The sequence below is a fragment of the Hemitrygon akajei genome, chromosome 17 (assembly GCF_048418815.1).
Source record: "Hemitrygon akajei chromosome 17, sHemAka1.3, whole genome shotgun sequence".
In the NCBI taxonomy this organism is placed as follows: domain Eukaryota; kingdom Metazoa; phylum Chordata; class Chondrichthyes; order Myliobatiformes; family Dasyatidae; genus Hemitrygon; species Hemitrygon akajei.
In genome coordinates this window covers 16,693,293-16,705,080 of record NC_133140.1, presented here as the reverse complement: position 1 = coordinate 16,705,080, position 11,788 = coordinate 16,693,293, and the positions used below count along the sequence as shown (strand labels likewise).

Here is an 11,788-nt window from a genome sequence, read left to right as displayed (position 1 = left end):
CACAGAGCCAGTCTCACCTCAGTTCAGTCCAGTCCACACCGCATCCGCATCGTTTCCATTGACTACAAGCCACAGAGCCAGTCTCACCTCAGTTCAGTCCAGTCCAGCGCCGCATCGTTTCCATTGACTGCAAGCCACAGAGCCAGTCTCACCTCAGTTCAGTCCAGTCCAGCGCCGCATCGTTTCCATTGACTGCAAGCCACAGAGCCAGTCTCACCTCAGTTCAGTCCAGTCCAGCGCCGCATCGTTTCCATTGACTGCAAGCCACAGAGCCAGTCTCACCTCAGTTCAGTCCAGTCCAGCGCCGCATCGTTTCCATTGACTGCAAGCCACAGAGCCAGTCTCACCTCAGTTCAGTCCAGTCCAGCGCCGCATCGTTTCCATTGACTGCAAGCCACAGAGCCAGTCTCACCTCAGTTCAGTCCAGCGCCGCATCGTTTCCATTGACCGCAAGCCACAGAGCCAGTCTCACCTCAGTTCAGTCCAGCGCCGCATCGTTTCCATTGACTGCAAGCCACAGAGCCAGTCTCACCTCAGTTCAGTCCAGCGCCGCATCGTTTCCATTGACTACAAGCCACAGAGCCAGTCTCACCTCAGTTCAGTCCAGTCCAGCGCCGCATCGTTTCCATTGACTGCAAGCCACAGAGCCAGTCTCACCTCAGTTCAGTCCAGTCCAGCACCGCATCGTTTCCATTGACTGCAAGCCACAGAGCCAGTCTCACCTCAGTTCAGTCCAGTCCACACCGCATCCGCATCGTTTCCATTGACTACAAGCCACAGAGCCAGTCTCACCTCAGTTCAGTCCAGCGCTGCATCGTTTCCATTGACTGCAAGCCACAGAGCCAGTCTCACCTCAGTTCAGTCCAGTCCAGCGCCGCATCGTTTCCATTGACTGCAAGCCACAGAGCCAGTCTCACCTCAGTTCAGTCCAGTCCAGCGCCGCATCGTTTCCATTGACTGCAAGCCACAGAGCCAGTCTCACCTCAGTTCAGTCCAGCGCCGCATCGTTTCCATTGACCGCAAGCCACAGAGCCAGTCTCACCTCAGTTCAGTCCAGCGCCGCATTGTTTCCATTGACTGCAAGCCACAGAGCCAGTCTCACCTCAGTTCAGTCCAGCGCCGCATCGTTTCCATTGACCGCAAGCCACAGAGCCAGTCTCACCTCAGTTCAGTCCAGCGCTGCATCGTTTCCATTGACTGCAAGCCACAAAGCCAGTCTCACCTCAGTTCAGTCCAGCGCTGCATCGTTTCCATTGACTGCAAGCCACAGAGCCAGTCTCACCTCAGTTCAGTTCAGTCCAGCGCCGCATCGTTTCCATTGACCGCAAGCCACAGAGCCAGTCTCACCTCAGTTCAGTCCAGCGCCGCATCGTTTCCATTGACCGCAAGCCACAGAGCCAGTCTCACCTCAGTTCAGTTCAGTCCAGCGCTGCATCGTTTCCATTGACTGCAAGCCACAGAGCCAGTCTCACCTCAGTTCAGTTCAGTCCAGCGCCGCATCGTTTCCATTGACCGCAAGCCACAGAGCCAGTCTCACCTCAGTTCAGTCCAGCGCTGCATCGTTTCCATTGACTGCAAGCCACAGAGCCAGTCTCACCTCAGTTCAGTCCAGCGCTGCATCGTTTCCATTGACCGCAAGCCACAGAGCCAGTCTCACCTCAGTTCAGTCCAGTCCAGCGCCGCATCGTTTCCATTGACTGCAAGCCACAGAGCCAGTCTCACCTCAGTTCAGTCCAGCGCCGCATCGTTTCCATTGACCGCAAGCCACAGAGCCAGTCTCACCTCAGTTCAGTCCAGTCCACACCGCATCGTTTCCATTGACTGCAAGCCACAGAGCCAGTCTCACCTCAGTTCAGTCCAGCGCTGCATCGTTTCCATTGACTGCAAGCCACAGAGCCAGTCTCACCTCAGTTCAGTCCAGTCCAGCGCCGCATCGTTTCCATTGACTGCAAGCCACAGAGCCAGTCTCACCTCAGTTCAGTCCAGCGCTGCATCGTTTCCATTGACCGCAAGCCACAGAGCCAGTCTCACCTCAGTTCAGTCCAGTCCAGCGCTGCATCATTTCCATTGACTGCAAGCCACAAAGCCAGTCTCACCTCAGTTCAGTTCAGTCCAGCACTGCATCGTTTCCATTGACTGCAAGCCACAGAGCCAGTCTCACCTCAGTTCAGTTCAGTCCAGCGCTGCATCGTTTCCATTGACCACAAGCCACAGAGCCAGTCTCACCTCAGTTCAGTCCAGTCCAGCGCTGCATCGTTTTCGTTGACTGCAGGCTGCAGAGCCAGTCTGTCCTGATAAAAACAGCATAAAATAGCAACAAAAAGGAGTAACCAGAAATCGGGAAGGCATCAGAACGTGAACCACAGAGTCTAATCCACAAACCTCCTGATGAAGGGTTTGGCCCGAAACGTCATCACTACCTCCTCCCATAGATGCTGTCTGGCCTGCTGAGTTCTGCCAGCATTATGTGTTTTTATTTATTTCCAGCATCTGCAGATTCATTCATGTTGCCTCATCACTCTTAGGTTGGAGGAACAACACCTTATCTTCCATCTGGGTACGAACATCAATTTCTTGAACTTCTGGTAATAACACCCACCCCCCCCCCTCCATTTCCCATTTCCTTTTCCCTCTCTCACCTTATCTCCTTGCCCACCATTGACCTCCCTCTGCTGCTCCTCTCCCTTTTCTTCCTTCCATGGCCTTCTGTTTCTTTCACTAATCTCAGCTCTTTACTTCATCCCTCCCCCTTCAGGTTTCACCCTCCCCCCACCTTTTAAATCTACTCCTCAGCTTTTATTTCCAGGCTTGCTGAAGGGTCTTGACCCAAACCGTTGACTGTACACTTTTCCGTAGATGCTGCCTGGCCTGTTGAGTTTCTCCAGCATTTTGTGTGTGTTGCAAAAAAAGTAGCGAGGGTTCAATGTCCATTCCGAAATTGGATAGCAGAGGGGAAGAAGCAGTTCCTGAATCATTGAGTGTGCACCTTCAGGCTCCTGTAGCTCCTTTCTGATGGTAGCAATGAAAAAAAGGCATGTCCTGGTTGATAGGGGACCTTAATGATGAATGCCTCCTTTTATATTTGTTTTAAATGTATTAAATTGTCTAAATAGCCAGATTTTCAATCCAAACATGGAGTTTCCACATGTAGTTGGACCTTAGCTATAGCCCTGGTCCTCTGTGTCACACTGTTTGGTTAATTACTTGTGAGATGCTTTGGGACATTTTACAATGCTAAAGCTGCAATATAAATAGATAAGGACAATGGTGTTTGGCTTTAATGATGACATGGACAGACAAATAGCAGTCCTTCTGAAGTGTCTTGCCCCCGAAACATTGATTGTACTCTTTTCCATAGATGCTGCCTGGACTGCTGAATTCCTCCAGCATTTTCTATGTGTTGCATAGATTTTCTGCAGATCTGCAGATTTTCTCTTGTTTGTGAATAGGTTTTAAATATTTTTTCTATTTAAAAGGTAGTTTTGCATAGAAATTTTAAAAAAACACTACAGATGTTTTCTATTCTCATGAATGTTTCTAGTATTTTCTGCATGGATTGAAGATTTTTAGGGAAGTTCCACTTTAGATCAAGCCTAGTAGGCAACAGTGTCATCAACTGGCCAGGCCTGGGAATGGCAGCAAGGATGGTCAGCAATGGGTTACAACTTTCAAACTGCTAGTTCCTTATACAGTATTTACATACATCACTGAATGATTGACCAGCTTTCCTCCCACTGTCAAATAACACTCGGCTTTTCTAATTGTTCTTTGAATGGCTGCAGATGCTTAATAAAGGTACACCTACCCTGCATTAACCTTTCTCAGCTCCAATTTTGTTTTAAAATTGGACCCACATGCAGAAACATAACAATTCAGTTAGCATTTTAAGAAATCAATTAGTACTGTACTTAATGCAACAACCTGTATTTTATTTATACAATAAGCACATAAATTGTGTATTGCTTGATCGGAATGTAATGTAGGTGAATGCAAACAACTAAACTATACTGAAGCAACACACACGAGATGCTGGAGGAACTCAGCAGATCAGGCAGCATCTATGGAAGGGAATAAGTAGACTCTATGGAGAGTCTATGTTTCGGGCTGAGACCCTTCGTCATTGCTGGAAAGGAAGTGGGAAGAAGCCAGAAGAAGGGCACAGCAGCACAGTGGTTAAGACAACACTTCACAGTTCCATGACCGGGGTCCAAATCCTGACGCTGCCTGTGAGGAGTTTGTATGTTCTCCTGGAGACCACGTGGGTTTCCTCTGGGTACTCCAGTTTCCTCACACAGTCCAAAGATGTACCGGTTGGTAGGTTAATTGGTCATTGTAAATTGTCCTGATTAGGGTTAAATTGGGGGTTGCTAGGTGGCGTGGCTCAAAGGGCATGAAGGGCCTATTCCATGCAAATAAGGTGGGGGACAGGGAAAGAGTACAAACTGTTGGATGAGAGGTGAAACCAGGTGAGGGGGAAGGTGGGTGGGCAGGTGTTGGAGGAGGGAATGAAGTGAGAAACTGGAAGGTGATAGTTGGAAGAGATAAAGGGCTGAAGAAGAAAGAGAGGTGAGTGGACAATGGTAGAAAGGGAAGGAGAAGGCTACCAAAGGGGAGCTGATTGGCAGGTGTTTATGAACTATACTGAACCAAATTTAAATCCCTGGCTGTAAGATGACACTGAAGGGTAGGTATTGGAGAAAGCCTACAATTGGTTTTAGTTTCCTGGAGGGAAAAATCGACAAGCTGGTTCTGCACTGCAGAGAGAGCAGAAGATTTGTTATTCACAGAGATATCTCCATGAGAAGTCTGTTCTTTTGGATGATATATGAAGGGGCAGTGAAAACTGAATGGTAAAGTTATCAATCAGATGATATGCTCTAAATAAATCTTGAAACTACTCAGGAGGAAGCAACATTGAGGAAAGAACCACAGTATCCTTCTTGCTTGCTGGCTGTGCGTCTGAGTGAGAGAGCGTGTTTTGTCTATGTTCCGGTGAGTCTAAAGAGTATGCTTGTGGGAGTGTGAATGTGTATGTGTGAATTAATGTAAGTGTTGCTGTACATCATATATGTCAAACTCAAGGCCCGTGGGCCAAATCTGGACCACGGTGGAATTATCTTTGGCCCGCGAGATAATATCTAATTACTATTAAAGCTGGCCCCAGTAATCGAAGTGCCTATGGCGTATGATATGGCTAATGCTGAGTTTATTCAGGTACCAGGTTTTCAGGGTTTTTAGTGTTTATTCGGCAGTCTTGCTCGGCAGTCTTCTTCATAAGAAACGGAATTTGTAAAGTGAAACACTTTGTAGTTATAGCAGAGACTGAGACACACGAGAGCAGGCTGAAAAAACGGAGGCAACGAAAGCTGCGTTCGCACGCGTCCGACTGATCCGGCCCGCATGAAGCTGCATTTTGCTTAATCCGGCCCGTGACCTAAAATGAGTTTGACGCCCCTGCTGTACATTTTTGTCTGAGTATGTCAGAAAAAGTAAGTGTAGGTTTGTGAGCATGAATTTGCATGTGTGAATATGGTTGGTGTGTCTGTGATGAGTGTGTGGAAATGTTTGTATATTAGTGTAAGAGTAACACTCTACATGTCTCCCGTGTCCACTGATCTTCCTCTTGGTATTTATCCCTGCAAGCATGACAAGTGCTACCCCCTTCACCTCCTCCCTCACCACCATTCAGGATCCCAAACAGTCCTTCCAGGTGCAACAACACTTTACCTACAAGTCTGTCAGGGTCACCTCCTCTATATTGGTGAGATGTTATGTAGATTGGGGTCTGCTTCTTAGAACATCTTTGCTCCATCCGCTACAACAGGCAGGATTTCCCAGTGGCTACCCATTTTAATTCTACTTCCCATTCCCATTCCAACATATTGGTCTATGGTCTTCTTTAATGAGGTTACTCTCAGGTTGGAGGAGCAACATTTTATATTCCATAGACCATAAGACAATAAGTGATTTCTCTGGGTAGCCTACAACCTGACAGGATGAACACTGATTTCTTCAACTTCCAGTAATTTCTCTACCCACCCCTCTCTCTTTCACCATTCCTTGTTCTGGCTCCTCTCATACTCTTTCCCCTTTCTCTACCTGTCTATCACGCCTCCTTGTCTTATCTTTCCCTTTCTCCTATGATCCACTCTCTTCTTCTATCAGATTCTTTCTTCAACCCTTTACCTTTTCCACATTATCACCAGCTTTTTACTTCACCTCCCTCCCCCACTCAACCACCTTCCCCCTCACCTAGTCTCACATCACCAGCTGACTTGTACTCCTCCCCCCCAAACTTTCCAGTCCTGATGAAGGGTCTGGACCTGAAGCAATGTCGACGGTTTATTCTCCTCCATAGATGCTGCCTGACCTGTTGTGTTCCTCCAGCTTTGTATGTGTTGCTCTATTGTAAGAGTGAGTTTGCCTGGTCAGCTGAGTTGCTGTGTGTGAGAAAAAGTGTGTAAATTCATGAGTGGGTGTGAGTAAATGCATGTGCTTATGAGTACAAGGGTGAAAGTGTGAGAGCACAAATGCTACTTAGGATGAGTACTTGTGCATGAGGGTGAGTACATGTGTCAGAGTGTATACATGAGAGAACATGTAGGGTGTGAGTTTGAGTGTGATGATAAATATGTTGGTGTGAATCAATGTGCGAGGGTTACCCTCTAAACATACCCTGAAGGAAGTGAGTGGTTGCTTACCAGCACTCTCTCAGGCTGTGCTGACGAGTGAGAAACTCCTTGGTCAGCTCCTAGGCTCCTGCCCTCTCACAAACCAGACTGCCTTTTCTTTACTTCTGCCTCCAGTTTCTACAGGGCAAAAGTAGGTTAGCTATGAGTTCTGGCCTTCTCTTCACTGCTCACTCCCTGGGAATGGGCAAATTGTGGTTTCTTTCTGAATTAACATCTATAACATGTTCATAGTAATATTTATATTTGCACAGAGCTGTCATTTAAAACTCACTTTATCATTTAGGCAAGAATGATAGGAAAATGGAGGGCTATGTGAAAGGAAAGGTTGATCTTAGAGTTAGTTAAAAGGTCAGCACAACAACATGGGCTGAAAGACCTGTACTGTGCCAGATGTTCTATGTTTTATGCTCCTGGATGGAGTGGATAGCGAGATTTATTTCACCAAGGTATAAATGGATAATACAAGGGAGCATAATTTTAAGGTGATTGGGAAAAAATACAGGGGGATATCAGAGGTAAATATGTTACACGAGAGTGGTGGGTGCATGGAACACCCTGCTGGGGTGGTGGTAGAAGCAGATCTATTAGGGATATTTAAGAAACTTCGATAAGTCACACGGATGATTGAAAAATATAGAAAGCTACATTGGTTTGATAAGGGTGAGTCTACTACCACTCTCTGGCTTCTCCCATAAAGCCAATGTCTAATCCAATTTACTACTTCATCTTTAATGCTGAGCAATTGAACTTTGGCTAACCTCCCATGTGAGATCTTTTCAAATGCCTTGCTAAAGTCCATGTAGACAATATCCACTGTCTTGCTTTCATCAACTTTCCTGGTAACTTCTTTAAAAAACTCTTTAAGATTGGTTAGATACGACCTTCCATGCACAAAGCCATACTGACTAACCCTGATCAGTCCATGTCTATCCGAATACTCATATATCCGGTCCCTCAGAATAACTTTTAATAATGTTCCCACTATTGATGTCAGGCTCACCGGCCTATAACTTCCTGGTTTATTTTCAGAGCCTTTCTTTAACAATGTTTGCTATCCTCCAATCCTCATCTGGCACTAAGAACAATTTAAATATCTCCATTAGGGCCCCTACAAATTTTGCACTTGCCTCCTACAGGGTCCTAGAGAACATCGTGACATGCCCTGGGGATTTATCCACCCTAATTTGCCTACAGACAGCAAACACCTCCACCTCTGTAATTTGTACAGGGTCCATGAAGTCAATGCTGCTTTGCCTCACATTCATAGTCTGAGCCCTTCTCCTGAGTAAATACAGATGCAAAAAATCCATTTAAGATCTCCCCCATCTCTTTTGGCTCCATACATGGATTATCATTCCGATCTTTCAGAGGACCAGTTTTGTCCCTTGCAATCCTTTTGCTCTTAACCAAAGAATCCCTTAGGATTCTCCTTCACCTTGTCTGCTAGGGCAAACTCATGCTTTCTTTTAGCCCACCTTATTTTAGTCATAAGTGTCCTCTTGTATTTCTTATACTTTATAAGTACCTCATTTGTTCTTACCTGCCTATACCTGCTATACACCACCTTCTTTTTCTTAACAAGGTCCTTACTCTCACTTGAAAACCAAGGTTCCTTAAACCTGTTATCTTTACCTTCTATTCTGACAGGCACATAGAAGCTTTGTACTCTCAAAATTTCACTTTTGAAGGCCTCCCACTTACCAAGTACACCTTTGCCAGAAAACAGCATGTCCCAATTCACACTTGCCTGATCTTTGCTGATCCCCTATCACCACAGCTCGCTCCTTCCTCCCCCCCCCCCCGCCCCATTCTCTTCTGGGTTAGAGTGCGAGACTCAGTGTCAGTGACCTAACTGCTGTGACTATCCTCTGCTAGGTCATCACCCACTCAAAAGTATCCAGAGTGGCATACCTGTTGTTGAGAGGGATGGCCACAGGGGTAATCTGCACTGCCTATTTAACTCCTTTCCTCTTCCTCGCTGCCATCCAGTTCCCTGTGTCCTGCACCTTGGGTGATACTCTCTATATGTCCCCCCCTCAGCCTCCTGAATGATCCGGAGTTCATCCAACTCCAGCTCCAATTCCTTAATATGGTTTGTTAGAAGCTGCAGCTGAATGCACTTCTTGCAGTTGTAATAGTCAGGGACACTGGCGGTCTCCCTGCCTTCCCACATTCCACAAAAGGAGCAATCCAGTGTGCTGCTTGGCATCTCTACTGTTCTGAGCAAATATAAGGAAAAACATAGTTTTTTGCTTTCTCTCACTGAAGCCTCTCCTTGATGAAGTGTCAAAGAGCTAAAGCCTCAAAATCCCCACTCTAACACTGTCCCCTCCAACAATGGCCCAACTTGCCTCGCCTCATTTTAATTTGTTCTTGGCAATCAATCCTGATCGTTGCTCAAAACACCAAACTGCCGCAAGTTGATGCCTTATGTAGTCAATCGGCGAACCTGAGTGAACTATGGCTTCTAATGCTTCCAATCACTGATTGGCCACTACTCAAAACACAAAAAAAAAACCACCTCTCTGACTGGAGGCCTGTAACTAGTGTAGTGCCCCAATGGTGTTGGGTCCATTGTTGTTTGCCATCTATATCAGTGATCTGGATGGTAATGTGGTTAACTGAATCAGCAAATTTATGGATGACACCAAGTTTGGGGGTGTAGTGGTCAGGGAGGAAGACTATCAGAGCTTGCAAAGGAATATAGATCTGTTGGAATAAGGGACTGAAAAATGACAGATGGAATTTAACACAGGCAAGTGCGAGGTGTGGCACTTTGGCAGGACCAATGAGGGTGGATCTTACCCAGTGAACAGTATGGCACTGAGGAGTGCTGTAGAACAAAGGGATCTAGGAATACAGGTCCATAATTCATTGAAAGTGATGTCATAGATAGATAGGGTCATAAAGAAAGTTTTTGGTACCTTGGCCTTCACAAATCAAAATACTAAGTACAGTAGATGGGATGTTATGTTGAAGTTGTAAAAAACATTGGTGAGGCCTAATTTGGAGTAATGTATGCAGGTTTGGTCACCCACCTACAGGAAAGATGTAAGTAAGGTTGAAAGAGTATAGAGAAAATTTACACGGATGTTGCTAGAACTGGAGGACCTGAGTCATATGATTTAATAGGTTAGGATTTATTCTATGGAACGTAGAAGACTGAAAAGAGATTTGATAGCGGTATACAAAATAATGAGGGGTGTAGATAGGGTAAATGTGAACAGGCTTTTTCCACAGAGGTTGATTGGGACTACAACTAGAGGTCATGGGTTATGGGTGAAAGGTGAAAAGTTCAAGAGTGCAGTGCAGGTAAACAATAAAGTGCAAGATAAGTTAGATTGTGAAGTCAAGGCTCTGTCTAATCATACCAGAGAACCATTTAAATCTTATAACAGTGGAGGAGAAGCTGTCCTTGAGCCTTGTGGTACATGCTTTCAGGTCTTTGTATCTTCTGCCTGGTGGAAGAGAAGAGAGAATGTGCAGGGTGTCTAGGGACTTTGACTGCTTTACTCAAGCAGGCAGACTCTACGGAGGGGAGACTACTTTCCGTGATGTGCTGAGCTGCGTCCACACCTCTCACAAATAATGCAGAGCAGTTGCCATACCAAGCTGTGATGCAACCAAATAGGATGCTTACCACTGTTCACTGCTCTTGGTGGGGAGGTTTTAATGTTTTACCCTGTCACAGAGCTTCCCATCTGTTCCTTACTCTTATTCTGCTACTTCACTTTTCACAAGTGTTGTCCAGCCTGACAATTTCTTCCACCATGTGTTGTTCATCTTTTGGGACACTATGAAAATCCTGTAGAACAACCTTACTGCCAAAGTGTCAGAGCTACGCCCATCATATGAGGGACTCTATCTCAGCCTGGGTGTACCCTCCTTCTCTGCTGTAGCCCAAATTCACAAACTTGATCCCCAATCTCAACCATTCATTGAATCATCAAACAGAGGCATTTGAATCGGTACATGGAGGGAGGGGCTTGAAGGGGTATGGACCAGACACAGATAACTGGGACCAGTAGGTCAACACGGATCAGTTAGGCTGAAGGGTCTGTTCCCATGATGCATTACTCTATGACTATGACTAGAGCATGAAGGCGCCGTTCTCTGTCAAACGTCAAAGATAAACTTCCATAAGACCCAGACAATGTTTTACAGAATGTTACCTAAAATATGTAATGGTCTCCATATCACTTTAATTCTCCATCCCTGTCACACTCTATCTTAGATCTCCTTTAATGAAGCTTAAGGAACATCTCCACATCGTTCTACTACGGGCAGTCCTGTCTTCTGGACTCAACACTTGGTTAAAAGAATTCAGATAACGATTCTGTGGCTCCAGTCTAAACCTCCTCCAGACCCAATTTTTTTTTACTCATTACCATCTTGCTTCGCCTGCACTGTCACCCCCTTTCCCGCTTTCACTGCTCTGACCTCCTTCTCTTCACCATTAACATTGTTCATGATGGGTCAAATTGTATTTATTGTTAGTGCAGCAACATCACAGGCACATAGTGAGACAGACAGCGCAGGATATATAAATTATACACAAATTACACAATTAAGGCGATGAAGAGAGAAAAAAGGCTGCAGAAACAAGACTTTAGATGCAAATGAAAACTCACTTCTACAAGTTCTGAAATATTGAATATGATTCATAGATGCTGAACATCGATCGAAGAGTTTTCTAAAGTTATGTGCTGGTGACTACACCTGTACATAGATGTACTTATACATATAACAATAAACTCGACTTTTCTACTTTGAGCTTCAGTTTCACAGCATTTTCGTTATATAGAAACACAGCAATGCTCCATCTCTGGGTCTGACAGATCAATAACTCTTTACAACCAACCCCCCCCCCCCCTCTCAAATCCATTACCCAGAGGCGGTCTGTCACTAGTGCGCACGCGCCCGTTTAGCAACGCCCGCGGCCGTCCCGCTGTTCCTATATGCGCATGCGCTTCAAGTCGGGAGGCGCTCTGGCCGCTCCGGAGCGCAGGCGCAGTGGGACACCTGTTCCCCGCATGCAGAGCGCCGAGGTCACACCACGTGACGTCGCCTTGGTTACGGTACGCAGGCAGAGGTGA

General features: G+C 46.0%; 1 protein-coding gene across 2 annotated transcripts in view; it reads left to right on the top strand.

The window, feature by feature from the left end:
• The first annotated feature begins 11,737 nt into the window (after window positions 1-11,737).
• fbxl9 (F-box and leucine rich repeat protein) overlaps window positions 11,738-11,788 on the top strand; it is a 52,113-nt gene continuing 52,062 nt past the window's right edge. Inside the window, exon 1 of one of the 2 annotated variants that reach the window (XM_073069711.1) lies at window positions 11,738-11,784. The gene's annotated coding sequence lies outside the window, so the exon portion shown is untranslated. The remainder of the gene's footprint in view (window positions 11,785-11,788) is intronic. The other variant, XM_073069713.1, reaches the window with a different exon arrangement.